Source organism: Hemitrygon akajei, chromosome 14, assembly GCF_048418815.1.
Source record: "Hemitrygon akajei chromosome 14, sHemAka1.3, whole genome shotgun sequence".
Lineage (NCBI taxonomy): Eukaryota > Metazoa > Chordata > Chondrichthyes > Myliobatiformes > Dasyatidae > Hemitrygon > Hemitrygon akajei.
This window is the reverse complement of record NC_133137.1, coordinates 75,906,994-75,920,601: the sequence shown is the minus strand read 5'-3', so window position 1 is coordinate 75,920,601 and position 13,608 is coordinate 75,906,994.

Below are 13,608 nucleotides of genomic sequence, written 5' to 3'. Positions count from 1 at the left end.
GTGGAGCATACGGATCTTGGACCTCCAGAAAGTGTACACAGCAGGGGTGATTGATAAGTTTGTGGCCTAAGGTAGAAGGAGATGAGTTATACAGCTCTCATTACATGCACATGCAGGTCAACTCTTTGAGTGATTATGCAGAAAGTTTGAAGTTAATAACTCATCGGGGTGATTGCTAAGTTTGTGGCCTAAGACTGAAAGAGATGAGCTATTAAATTGTAACTTTTCTGCATAATCACTCAAAGAGTTGAACTGCATGTGCACGTAACGAGAGTTGTATAACTCATGTCCTTCTAGCATAGGCCACAAACTTATCAATCACCCATCTGTGGACACTTTCTGGAGGTCCAAGATCCGTATGCTCCACGACCGCTGGACTAAGTGTGTAAATGTAGGAGAGGACTATGTTGAAAAATAAATGTGCTAGGTTTTCTAAAATTGACTCCTTCTACCTTAGGCCATGAACTTATCAATCACCACTCGTACGTGAGTGATGATAAACCTGATTCTTATATGGGGCTATATTGTGGAATGCGAGTGGGAATGGGTGGGGGGCAGGGAGAGGGGGAATCATGTTTGGGAAAAAGGGAAGGGAGAGGGGAGGGAGCAGGAAGCATCACAGAGACATTTTGTAATATTCAAAAAAACAATTGTTAAGAATCAAATGACCTTGCCTGGTGTCTCAGGGCTGGGTGTGTCTGTACCCACCAACCCCGACAATGGCAGTCCTTTTCTGGCACCTCACCCACACCCCTCCTGTGGCACTCCAACCTCACCATTCCCAACATCCTTTGCTCCCACCAGATTTACAAACTTGCTCTCCACACCATGTTGACAAATACAGTATTGTGCAAGTTTAATATTTATATAGTACTCTAATATTTATATAGTACTGTATAACCTGACGATCTCTGGTTAGTGCATGTGCCACCATGAGAACTTTATTCATGATGATTCCTTGCTTCAAAATGTTCAGCAGAAGCTGGAATCTTCATAAATTTACAATGTTGACAAATACTCTACTCTGAAGAAGTCTTCCTTCCTTTTGCTTGGAATTCTAGAATAACAATTACAGCATTACCTCCTTACATCATTATCATTATGAGGCATAGCATATTGAAATGGGCGAACATGGTCTCATGACTTTGATTGGACTTGGCAAATGTTTCTACAGAAGTGGTTTGCCTTTGCCTTCTTCTGGGCAGTGGCTTTACGAGGTGGGTGACCCCAGCCACTGTCAATAATCTTCAGAGATTGTCAGTGGTCGCATAACCAGGAGTGTACACCAGCTGTTCGTACGACCATCCAGCACCTGCTCCTGTGGCTTCACATGACCCAGATCGGGGTGGGGGGGGGGGCTAAGCAGGTGCTATGCCTTGCCCAAGGGTAACCTGCAGGCTACTGGAGGGAAGAAGCACTTTACACTACATTTGGTAGAAACATATCTCCACCTTGCCACCCAATGACACCTTTACCCACACAAAATAAATATCGTAGCACATTGACAAAAACAAATCGATGGGATCACCACAGTAGCTGTGGCTAAACAGGTTTACCTCTCTGCCAGCCAACATTAGTAAAAGTTTTTAAAGAAGTGGTCTGAAACGCCAATGCAAATTCCAGAGCTGCAGGGCATCAACACTCGTGAAAATGTGATGTAAAAGTTGCCCATTTACGAGCTTATTTGCAGTCTTTATCATTGTTAGGAGTTTGGTCTATGAGTAATTTTAGGAGGAATGTGTGAACCACAACAAACCTGAGCTTTGCCTTTTTTTGACCGGACAGTTTTAAATCAGTCAGTCACAATGGATAGCACCGTTACAAGTAGTGAGTCAATTGAGTGCTGTGAGACCAATGCAGGAATAATCTAACAATAACTCGTGGCTGAGGTGGATAGTGTCAATCGTCGATGGTGCTTCCAGTGCTTCATTGAAGAAATAAACAGATGTTTAGTTCAGCAACACGTCTCAGATGATCCAGTTGATCTCTTCTGAAATGGTCTCTCTAGAATAGATGGTGAAATGTACCAGCAGTACAAGCACGAGCAGGACAGTCCTTCGAGCTGCTAGCATCACAACCGTTCAATGTAGAAAGGTTGCATCCTGTGTGCAGTACATAATGATTCACATCACTACCACATGCTCTGTGCCTTTTGTAAGAATTATCTATCTTTATTTCAATCAATTTTACTTTAAAAGGCAATCTTTTAACATGTAGGAAAGCAAGCTAGGCTGTAAAATTACTAGGCTGAGATGTTCTGATAGCAGCTGAACAGGTGAGGTGGCAGAATTTTGCAGCAACAGCCCAGTTACTTTGTCAAGAACAGCTGTTTCCTCATTCCAGATATAAAGTACATTTAAAAATAAATCAGACTCTTGGCATTTAGAATCCTAGTTGAGCATCTGTAATGAATGTAGTGCTTTTCAAATGTGATCCTCGAAGTTCTTCTGAACTGTAATGGAGACGTTTCTTTTTGCAAACTAAAATGGTGACTTTTAGTTTCTAAAGTGCAGAGAATTTTTTTCTTTGATGAACTGAAGACCTGCGAATAGTTCAAATGCACCATTTTACCACCGCTTATCTGGTTGGTATCCGAGAATGAGTAGAAGTCCAAGCCAAAGGGTTCATGCTGAGGAATGTGCTGAATTGGAGTTGGTTGATTGAAAGCTAGCAGCAACCAATAAGAAGGCTATAAACTGTACGGACAATACAAAAAAGTCTGCAGATGCTGGAAATCTAAAGCAGCACACACAAAATACTGGAGGAGCTCAGCAGGTCAGGCGGCATCTATGGAAATGAATAAGCGGTCAACGTTTTGGTTGGAAACCCTTCTTCTGGGACTGAGAAAGAAGGGGGAAGATGCCTGAATAAAAAAGATGGGGAGCGAGGATGAATGCTAGCTGGAAGGTGATAGGTGAAGCCAGGTGAGTGAAAAAGCTCCTTGGCAAAACCTTGGCAAATTTCTACAGACGTGTGTTAGAAAGTGTGCTGACTGGCTGGATTACGGCCTGGTATGGGAACATCAGTGCCTTTGAATGGAAAATCCTCCAAAAGGTAGTGGATTCAGCCCAGTACATCACAAATAAAACACTCCCAACCACGGAGCACATCTAAATGAAATGTAGTTGTAGAAAATCAGCATCCGTCATCAAAGATCCTCACCACTTAGGCCATGCTCTCTTCTCACTACTGCTATCAAGTAGAAGGTACAGGAGCCTCAGAACTCACACCGCCAATTTCAAGAACTGTTACTACCCCTCAGCCACCAGGTTCTTGAACTAAAGTGCATAACTACACGCTTTTAAGGACTCTGTTATATTATTATTCCATGCTCATTATTTATTGCTATTTATTGATATCTGCATTTGCAGTTTGTTTACAGTTAATAGTTCCTGATGTTTACACTTTGCAGTTACGGTTCTATAGATCTACTAAGTATCATGCAGAAAAAGAATGCTGGGGTTGTATGTGGTGGCAAGTATGAACTCTGATGATAAATCTTACTTTGAACTATGAATGGTCAAGGACTGCAGAAGAAGAAATATGATAGTAGAGGAGAGTGAACCATAGGAGAAAGGGAAGAAGGAGGGGACCCAGGGGCAGGTGAGAAGAGGTAAAAGTCAGAGTGGGGAATTGGGGGGGGGTGTCATTTTGTTTAGTGGAAGGAGAAATTGATATTAATGCCATCAAGTTGGAAGCTACCCAGATGGAGTGTCGTTCCTTCAACCTTAGTGTGGTGTCATCTTGGCACAAGAAGAAGCAATGGATCAACACATTGAAACAGGAATGAGAATGGGAATTAAAATGTCATCGGGAAGTCCCACTTCCCGGAAGGTGTGGAAGTGCTCGACGAAGCAGTCCCCCAATTTACGACATGTCTCACCAGGATAGAGGAGGCCTCATCGGGAGCACCGGACACAATAGACGATCCCAGTAGATTCACAGAGGGCCTCACCTGGAAGGGCTGTATAGGGCCCTGCTTCAAGGAGCTCTTCCTATCTTGGCTCCACAGGAACATGCAAAATAAAATCAAAGTTGCTTTTTCAATGGAATTAACATTTTTATAGAATAGGAAAGACTCCATGACTATTCCATTTAATGCCTGGCAATTTCCTGCAAAGAGCCTACAAAGGAAAGATGTTGGGACAGTCACTTATGATAGCATAATACCTTTGCTATTCTTGCTAATACAGAATGCCTTTATCCAGACACTGAAGATTCATTACATCCCGAAAATGCTGTTATCTGTTTAATGCATCTAAAAAAGTTACATTAAGTACGTTTCCAACCCATTCATGCTTCTCGTTACTTAGTAATTTGCATTACATTTGCAAAGTAGTATGAGTCTAACCATTTCCCTCCATTGACATTAAAAGACCCGCTGAGTTCCTGCAGCATCTTGCTATCAATGTGTTACAGCTGCTGCATCTTAGTTGGTGACCACCCTGCTGGGTGCTGTCTTTCATTGATTCTATTGTGTCTCTTGTACTTACTGAGAATGCCCGCAAGAAAACAAGGGTCGTGTATGGTGACAATATGGGTACTTTGAACTTTGAATTTTCTTTGTGGAAAAGAATATACTTAATCCCAGGACACACTTGGGAGAATTTAAAACAGAAATACAGATTCTACAGATGGAACACACAATAAGAATTAGGGAATGTGACAAGAATATGATACTATCTTGATGAGCTTTCCCAGTGTTTTCTTTGATGTGCCAAAGGTACTAGATCCAACATAATGCATCATTCTTTACAATATCTATTGATTAAAGTTAGCAGTAGTCATGCCATATTATAGACAGTGAGCCTCATTACCGGACAAGGATTGGATAAAGACACTAAAATGTCCATGCAGATTTGCAAAGTAAACTTCCTTGTCTGCTCAGATCCTGCAAAATTACATTTGGAAATGCTATTGCATAAATATGAGTACTTACTATGTACTTACAATGCAGAATGCAGGGCAAGCATCTGCATCAAACTTAATAATAAATCAATAAGGCATAAACCTTGAATTGTGCCATATTAGTTATGTTTTTTTAATCTTCAAAACATTAAACTAATTCAAAGGAAGATACGGGAGTCCGAAATTTGAGTCTAACTTCATGTTTTAGAATGTAGAAAAGTACAGCATAGGAATAGGCAATTTGATCCCTATTGTTATGCCAAACCAGCTAAAAAGCAAATCATAAGCATCCAAACACTAATGCCCCCTTCCTACACCATGTCCATATTCCTCCATCTTCCTTGGCATGCATGTGCCTATCTAAACAGCTCTTAAAAGCCTCTAATGTATTTCCCTCAACCACCATACCAGGCTGTGCATTCCAGGCATCCACCAAAACACCTACCCCTTAAATCCCCCTTGAACCTACCCCCTTTCACCTTCCATGCCTGCCCTTTGGTATAAGACATTTCAAACCTGGGAAAAAGATATTCCCCGTCTACTCTATCTATGCCTCTCATAATCTTGTAAACCTCGATCAGATCTCCCCTCAGCCTCCGACAGTCCAGAGAAAACAACCCAAGTTTATCCAGCCTCTTGTGATAGCACACGGCCTCTAAACCAGGCAGCATCCTGGTAAACCTCTTCTGCAGCCTCTCCAAAACCTCAACATCCTTCCTATAGTGGGGCAAATAGAACTGTACGCGATATTCCAGATGTGGCCTAACCAGAGTTCTATAAAGTTGAAAGTTGCTTTAAATTTTACTTTGAGCATGCGTGCCTGTATTAAGCGGTCGTGTCACGACATATTCAATTCGCGTATTTTTATGTATAAACTTAGTGAATTATATAAACAACGAAGAATGTTTTATCAAACAAAATACTTAAAATATTACTAAAATATTAAATACACAACTTTTGTGTAACACCCTAACTGTTCCTACACAACATTTGTTACATGGTCTTTCCTGATCTCCTTGTTCTGTTGATAATTACGAGTCTGTTTATATGTCTACATTTATTGAAGTTTAATTACTGACATTTGCACATGTGACCATTTGGCTAACTGTTGATTGCTCATGGCTGTTTGCACTATCTTCCTGTAAATTGATGGTTGCTATAGTGTTGTCTATTATGCTATTGTCCCGTGTTTTATGCTTGGCACCAAACCACAATCAATTCTGGTTTGTTTCACAGACTGGCAGTAAAGTGATTCCGATTCTGATTCTGAAAATGTCAAGTGCAAGCAGAATTAGACAAACTCAATAAGAATGGAGTCCAAACAGGAGTTATTCATTTTGGATTAAATGTGGATGCCATTCCTTTATGACTGCTGAGGGCAAAACTAAAGGCATTGTAATAGTGAATAGAGAAGAAATCCAGCCGAGCCGAGATTCATCAGAATCAAAATCAGGTTTAATAACACCGCCATGTGTTGTGAAATTTGTTAAATTAGCAGCAGCAGTACAATGCAATACATAACAATATGGAAAACAAATATGTAAATCCATTATAGTAAGTATACATATATATTAATTAGCAAAATTAAAAATAGTGCAAAAACAGAAATAATAAAAAAGGGAGGTAGCGTTCATGAGTTCAATGTCCATTCAGAAATCGGATGGCAGAGGGGAAGAAGCTGTTCCTGAATCATTGAGAGTGTGCCTTCAGGCTTCTGTATCTCCTACCTGATGGTAACAGTGAGAATAGGGCATGTCCTGGGTGATGAGGGTCCTTTCCTTTAATAATGAATGCTGCCATTCTGAAGCACTGCTCCTTGATGATGTTTTGGATACTACAGAGGCTAGTACCCAAGGAGCTGACTAATTTTTCAATCCTGTGCAATACCACCCCCCCCCCACCATACCAAACGGTGATACAGCCAGTCAGAATGATCTTCATGGTACATCTGTAGACATTTTTGAGTGTTTTAGGCGACAAATCAAATCTCTTCAAAATCCTAATGAAATATAGCTGCTATCCCTATTACAAAGAGTCGGAGATTCTAAACCCCGGAAGCTGGCGTGCATCGTACCGCACTGATTGTACACAGAGAGCTCTCAAAGCAGTACTGTAGAGCCTTGCTGGGCATAGGTCATCAACTGTTCAGTTTTTGAAAAATTGGTGTTAATGAATTTCAAAAGTGTGGAACAAGCTGTGAGCACAAGTGGTGCATGTGAGCTTGCTTTCAACGTTTAAGAGAAATTTCGATAGGTACATGGATGGTAGGCGTACGGAGGGCTATGGTCTTGGTGATGGTCAATGAGATGAGGTAGTATTAGATGGGCACACACTAGATGGACTGACGGGCCTGTTTCTGTGCTGTACTTTTCTATGACTTAGTGCTTACATGGTTACATTGAATACTAATAACAAGAGTTATATTATAATGTGGAATTGGATTCTTCCTTCCCAATGAAGATGAAAAATTTCAAAAAATCATTTATATTCTTAGATATGAGATCATTTTCTTTCATTCATCAATCAAATTATTTCAGATGAAATTGCATCGATTTAACCTGAAAACTATGCTTAACTTTGCCGTTTGTGTCTTTGCATGATCTGGGCAAGTTTCACTGTGACCCGACATCTTCATGCAGACATGAGCTGAACTGGACATAGACGTGGTCAAGAAAGCCTACAGTCTCTTCTGCACGAGGGTCATTGTTGTCTCAATGCAACAACTTCCTTTGTGTTACCCAGGTAACGAACTTTGTTCACTGGAATAGTTTCATGGAGGATGTTGTAGGGTCAGACACATCTTCCTCTCTGAACAATCTCCATCAGCACATGTGCACCACAAAGCTGTGTGCTTAGCACCCTGCTCTACCCCTTCAGACTTATCACTGTGTCGGTAAGCACTAAGTTTGCTGACAACACCACTGTCGTTGGCTGAATCAAAGGTGGTGACAAATTAGCATCCAGGAGAGAGAATGAAAATCTGGCTGAATGGTGTAATAACAACAACCTCTCACTCAATGTCAGTAAGACCAGAAGCAGGAAGCTGGAGGTCCATGAGCCAGTCCTCATTGAGGGAGCTGACATGGAGAGAGTCAATAACTTTAAGTTTCTTAGTGTTATCTTTTCAGAGGACCTGTGCTGGACCCAGCGTGTAAGTGGAGTTTCAAAGCAAGTACGGCAGCACCTCTACTTCCTTAGGAGTTTGCAAAGATTCAGCATGACCTCTAATACTTTGACGAACTTCTATAGATGTGTGGTGGAGAGTATATTGACTGGTTGCATCACAGTCTGGTACAGAGACATCAATGCCCACGGACTGAAAGTCCGACAAAAAGTGATGGATACAGCCCGGTGCAACATAGGTAAAGCATTCCCCTCCATAGAACACAGGAAAGCAGCATCCATCATCAGGGAATCCCATCACCAAGGCCATGCTCTCTTCTCGCTCCTGCCAACACAAAGAAGGTACGGGAGCCTCAGGACCCACACCACCGGGTTCAAGAACAGTTATTAACCATCAAGCTCTTGAACCAAAAGGGATAACTCCAATCAACTTCACTTGCCCCATCATTGAAATGTTCCTACAGCCTATGGACTCATTTTCAAGGACTCTTCATCTCATATTCTTGATATTTATTGCTAATTTATTATATATGTTTTTTTCTCTTTTGTATATGCACAGTTTGTTGTCTTTTGCATGTTGGTTGGTTATCTGTCCTGCTGGGTGTGCTTCATTGATTCTGTTTTGGTTCTTGGTTTACTAAGTACACCTGCAAGAAAGCAAATCTCAGGGTTTTATATGGTGAAATATATGCACTTTGATAATAAATTTTCCTTGAACTTTGAACTATGAAGTTTTTTTGAAATGTTCATATAAATTGTAATGTCCTCAATCAAGTGTGAAAAATACATTAAGGAGCTGCATTCTTTGATAAAAATAATTAGATTTTGAAACATATCAGGAATGGGATTCTTTTGAATTAAACTATTTAGAGCTTTTCAATAGTCAACATTTAGAAAATGGTTAACATTTTGAGCCGAGACCCTTCATCAGGACAACACACACACAAAATACAGGAGGTTTTCAGCAAGTTAGGAGGGGAACAAATGTTTGATCTTTCAGGCCGAGACCTTTCATCAGAGTCTTTGGCCAAAAACAACAGTTTTGTGTGTGCTAGTCTGGATTTCCAGCATTTGTGTTTACAAATTTTGAAAAATCCATTATCTTCATTTTTTGACTTGTAATGTAAACTAATAACTTCCATTTACCAGTTTTTGAGAAATTAACATAAATGTCAAATGGTCAGAAGATTGAGATGTGGGTTGATTGTTTTAAAATTTAGTTTAGACTTCCAAAAATGACTGAAGATTTAACTGCTACTATAGATCAATTGCTGATTTACTAGTCAATATTTTGCATCCAAAGTTACATTCAGACTGCCTCTTCAGCAGGATGATAGAAGTGGGCTGTTTCATTGAATGCCGGGAAATCTGTGACAGCTGCTTACTAATTTATGCTTCTGAGAAATAAATAGCTTCTTTCCTGCTCTTGTGATTTCGGGAGTGAAGCTTCCTGAATTGCAATATAAGACTGGCAAACTGATTTTTTTTAGTTGTGATTTCATAATTTTAATTCTTACATCATTGGCAGTCTTCTCTATCTCTGATTGTTTCTCACAAGCTATTGAACAGGGATTTGGGACTATTATCAAATATGTGGGTAGAAGTGAACAAAGCTGCTAAGCCACCCTCAGGGTGATGGAGCAACACCTTGTATTCTGTCTGGGTATTGATTTCTTGTTCAAGTGAACTAAATTTCTTTCTCCCTTCCTCTAGTCCCGACTCTGACCTTCTCATTTGCCTATTATTCCCCCTGGGTCTCCTCCTCCCTTCTCCTATCAGATTCTTTCTTCTCCAGCCTTGACCTTTCTCACTCACCTGGCTTCACCTATCACCTTCCAGTTAGCCTCTTTCCACTCCCCCCACCTTTTTATTCTGGCACCTCTCCACTTCCCTCTCTGTCCTAAAGAAAGGTCTCGGCCTGAAGCATCAACTGTTTGCACTTTTCCATGGATGCTGCCTGATCTGCTGAGTTCCTGCAGCATCTTGTCTGTGTTGCTGAGAAGAAGTTGCACTAATTGATATTAAAAACAAAATACTTAATCTTTGTATGAGATTATTTGGTAATACTAGCAGAGGCAGTGATCTATTTATTCTTAACAACTGAACTCTACAATTAAAATGGGTCAAAATGAACTCAATACGTCTTCTTATTCTTACGCAATAATCTAATTTTGCCCTATTATGTTACTCCTTATCAAATAAATGGTGGTGGCATCCGTCGGTCTCGAGAGACCATGGATCTGCACCTGGAGTTTCCAGGGCGCAGGCCTGGGCAGGGTTGTATGGGAGACCGGCAGTTGCCCAAGCTGCAGGCCTTCCCCTCTCCACGCCACCGATGTTGTCCAAGGGAAGGGCACTAGGACCCATGCAGCTTGGCACCGGTGACATCACAGAGCAATGTGTTGTTAAGTGCCTTGCTCAAGGACACAAACACACTGCCTCAGCTGAGGCTCGAACCAGTGACCTTCAGGTTACTAGTCTGATGCCTTGCCCACTAGGCCACGCGCCAACACTTTCAATATCAATATTATTTATTTATTGTGGTATAGCATAGAATAGGCCTTCTGGCCCTTCGAGTCATACCGACCAGCAACCCCCTAATTTAATCCTAGCCTAATCACAGGGCAATTTACAGTGACCAATTAACCTACTGATTGATTCAGTTTTGGATTGTGAGAGGAAACTGGAGCATCTGGAGGAAACCCATACAGTCACAGGGAGAACATACAAACTCCATACAGCAGCATCAGGAATTGAACCTGGGTTTCCTGTGCTGTAAAGTGTTGTGCTAACTACTAAGCTACCACGCTGGAAGATGGAAGAATATCCAAACTAAAACAAATCCATTTATTATTTTTCACGTTTGTACAGTGGCATTCAGCTGTTAGAATTTTTTCGGATCTCGATGAGGAAAATGTTATATCTCCATCAGGAACTTGTAACTTGTCTCTCCTGTGTTATTTTCATTATATTTTCAAAATGGAAAATATACATTTAATGGCCATTTTATGAGATACCTCCTGTACCCTTTAATGAGTGTATGTGCATGGTCTTCTGCTGCTGTAGCCCATCCATGTCAAGGTTTGACATGTTGTCTGTTCAGAGGTGCTCTTCTGCATATCACTGTTGTAACATGTGGAAATTTAAATTACTGTCACCTTCCTGTCAGCTTGAGCCAGTCTGGCCATTCTCTTCTGACCTCTCTCATTAGCAAGGCACTTTTGCCCACAGAACTGCTGCTCAATGGATGTTTATTATTTCTTTCTTCATTCTCTGTAAACTCTATCCCAGGGGTTTCCAACCTGAGGTTTGTGGACCTCTCACTTAATGGTATTGGTCAATGGCATAAAAAAGGTCGTGAGACTGTTGCGCATGAAAATCTGAGGTGATCAGCAGTTTTTGAGATACTCAAACCACCCTATATGGCACCAACAATCAGTCCATGGTCAAAGTTACTTAGATCACATTTCTTCCCCATTCTGATATTTGGTCTGAACGACAAATGAACCTCTTGTCCACGTCTGCAGGCATTGAATTGCTGCCATATCATTGGCTAATTATATATCTGCATTAACAAGTGAGCATAATTCTGAGCCTAATAAAGTGGTCGCTCAGTGTAGATTTGAATAAAGTTGTTAAGGCTCAAAGTTCAAAGTAAGTTGTATTGTCCAAGTGCATACATGTCACCTTATAAAACCTTAAAATTCTTTTTCTTACTCAACAAATCTATAGAATAATAACTATAAGAGAATCAATAAAAAATCACCCAACTAGGTCGTTCAGTCAGAGTACATCTGACAGTAAACACTTGTTTATAATGCCTTGGTGCATTATTTGATGACAGTTCGCATGGAATAGGAAATGGGAAAGAAGGGTTTGGATGAGCTGAAATCTACAGAGTTGGAAATAGAAAGAATTGAAGTGGGATTGGTAAGCTCAGGGGCAATCAGTGGATGGAATAAGTTTCCTGCAGCAGATTGTCGGCTATGGCATGGTTTGAGACACGACAAATTGGTGAGAGAGGTAAAATGGATTGTTCGGACAAAGGATAGTTCAAACTTCATGTAATTCTTCTGGAGGAAGTGGTGGTTTGGCCAGGCCTGGATGTTACAGGTATTTGATTGAACAGTCTTAAACTATGGAAGCAACGGAGATGCTTCAGTTGACTAAATTTTAAGCATTGTACATTCCCTCCTCTTCCTTCTGTACCATCAATCACAGCTGAGACTGCTATCAGTCAATGTATTCCGTGCAGCATTCGATACTATTAAGCTTGTCTCTTTCACCATGACGTTGGCTTCCAGCTTTGGTTTTCCTCCCAACCTAGCCTGGCATTAGCACTATAAAGCTGAAACAGCTTGCAGATATGGCTGTAAAGAAAACGTTACAAATGATTTTGCCAGAATACAGTGTAAGGCATTATTTCCATTAGCAGTCATCAGAAGAAGCAAATTTACAGTGGTCGATAATATTAGCCGAAAGAAAATAAGGAGTATTTCATTAGATGGGGTGTTTTTATGATGTGACATACATATTTTGAATGTGTTGAGAACAAAAATTCAAAATAAGTTATATACATTCTGTTCTGTGCAAAACTCTTGGGTATATATATATATATATATGTGTGTGTGTGTGTGTGTGTATGTATGTGTGTGTATATATATATACATACACAGACACATACATACATATATATATGTAATGTTCTGTAATGATCAATAAACCAATTGTTTGGAATCAAATGACCCTGCCTGGTGTCTTAAGGATGGGTGTGTCTGCATCTGCACCATTCCCTGCCCCACCCCTGGCACTCCATCTCTGACACCTATTCCACATTCCTCCCACGGTGCTCCACCCTCGTCAATCCCAACATCATTTACTCCTGCCATATTTACAAACTCGCTCTCCACTACACATTGAGAATTAGCACACTAGCTATATACACGTGTTTGCAGACCTGTAGGGAAAGAGTAGGAGAATGACATCGGATTGCTCTTTCATGAGTCATTTATTCTTTCCATGCTGCCTAATCTGATTGAGTAGAAACTTGTCCTCAGTTGTGAAACTAATCTCACACCATACTAACAAATTCTTGGTGTACTCCATGCCTGAGATTTCATTCCTTCAATGCCACTAGCTGCTATATCATGGGCGGTCACAAGGTTGTATTGGCTGCACAACATTTTACAGTTCAGGTGACAAGGGTTCAATTCCCACCACTGTCTGTAAGGAGTTTGTTCGTTCTCCCCATGGCCACATGTGTTTCGTCTGGGTGCTCCCCCTTCTGCCCAGTCCAAAGACATACCAGTTCATAGGTTAATTGGTCATTGTAAATTGTTCCATGATTAGGCAAGCATTAAATCAGGAACTGCTGAGTAGCACAGGTCAAAGGGCCGGAATGGCCTACTCCACGCTGTATCTCAATAAAATAAATATTTCATGTTTAATGTCACAGTCAGGGACTCTACTTAAATCATCAGCTCTTGAAATGCAAGTTTTTGTTGACCAAGAATTTAAGCCCATTTATAATGAAGAATTTTATTACTTTACTGCAACTGTAGTGTAGAAGAAATGACA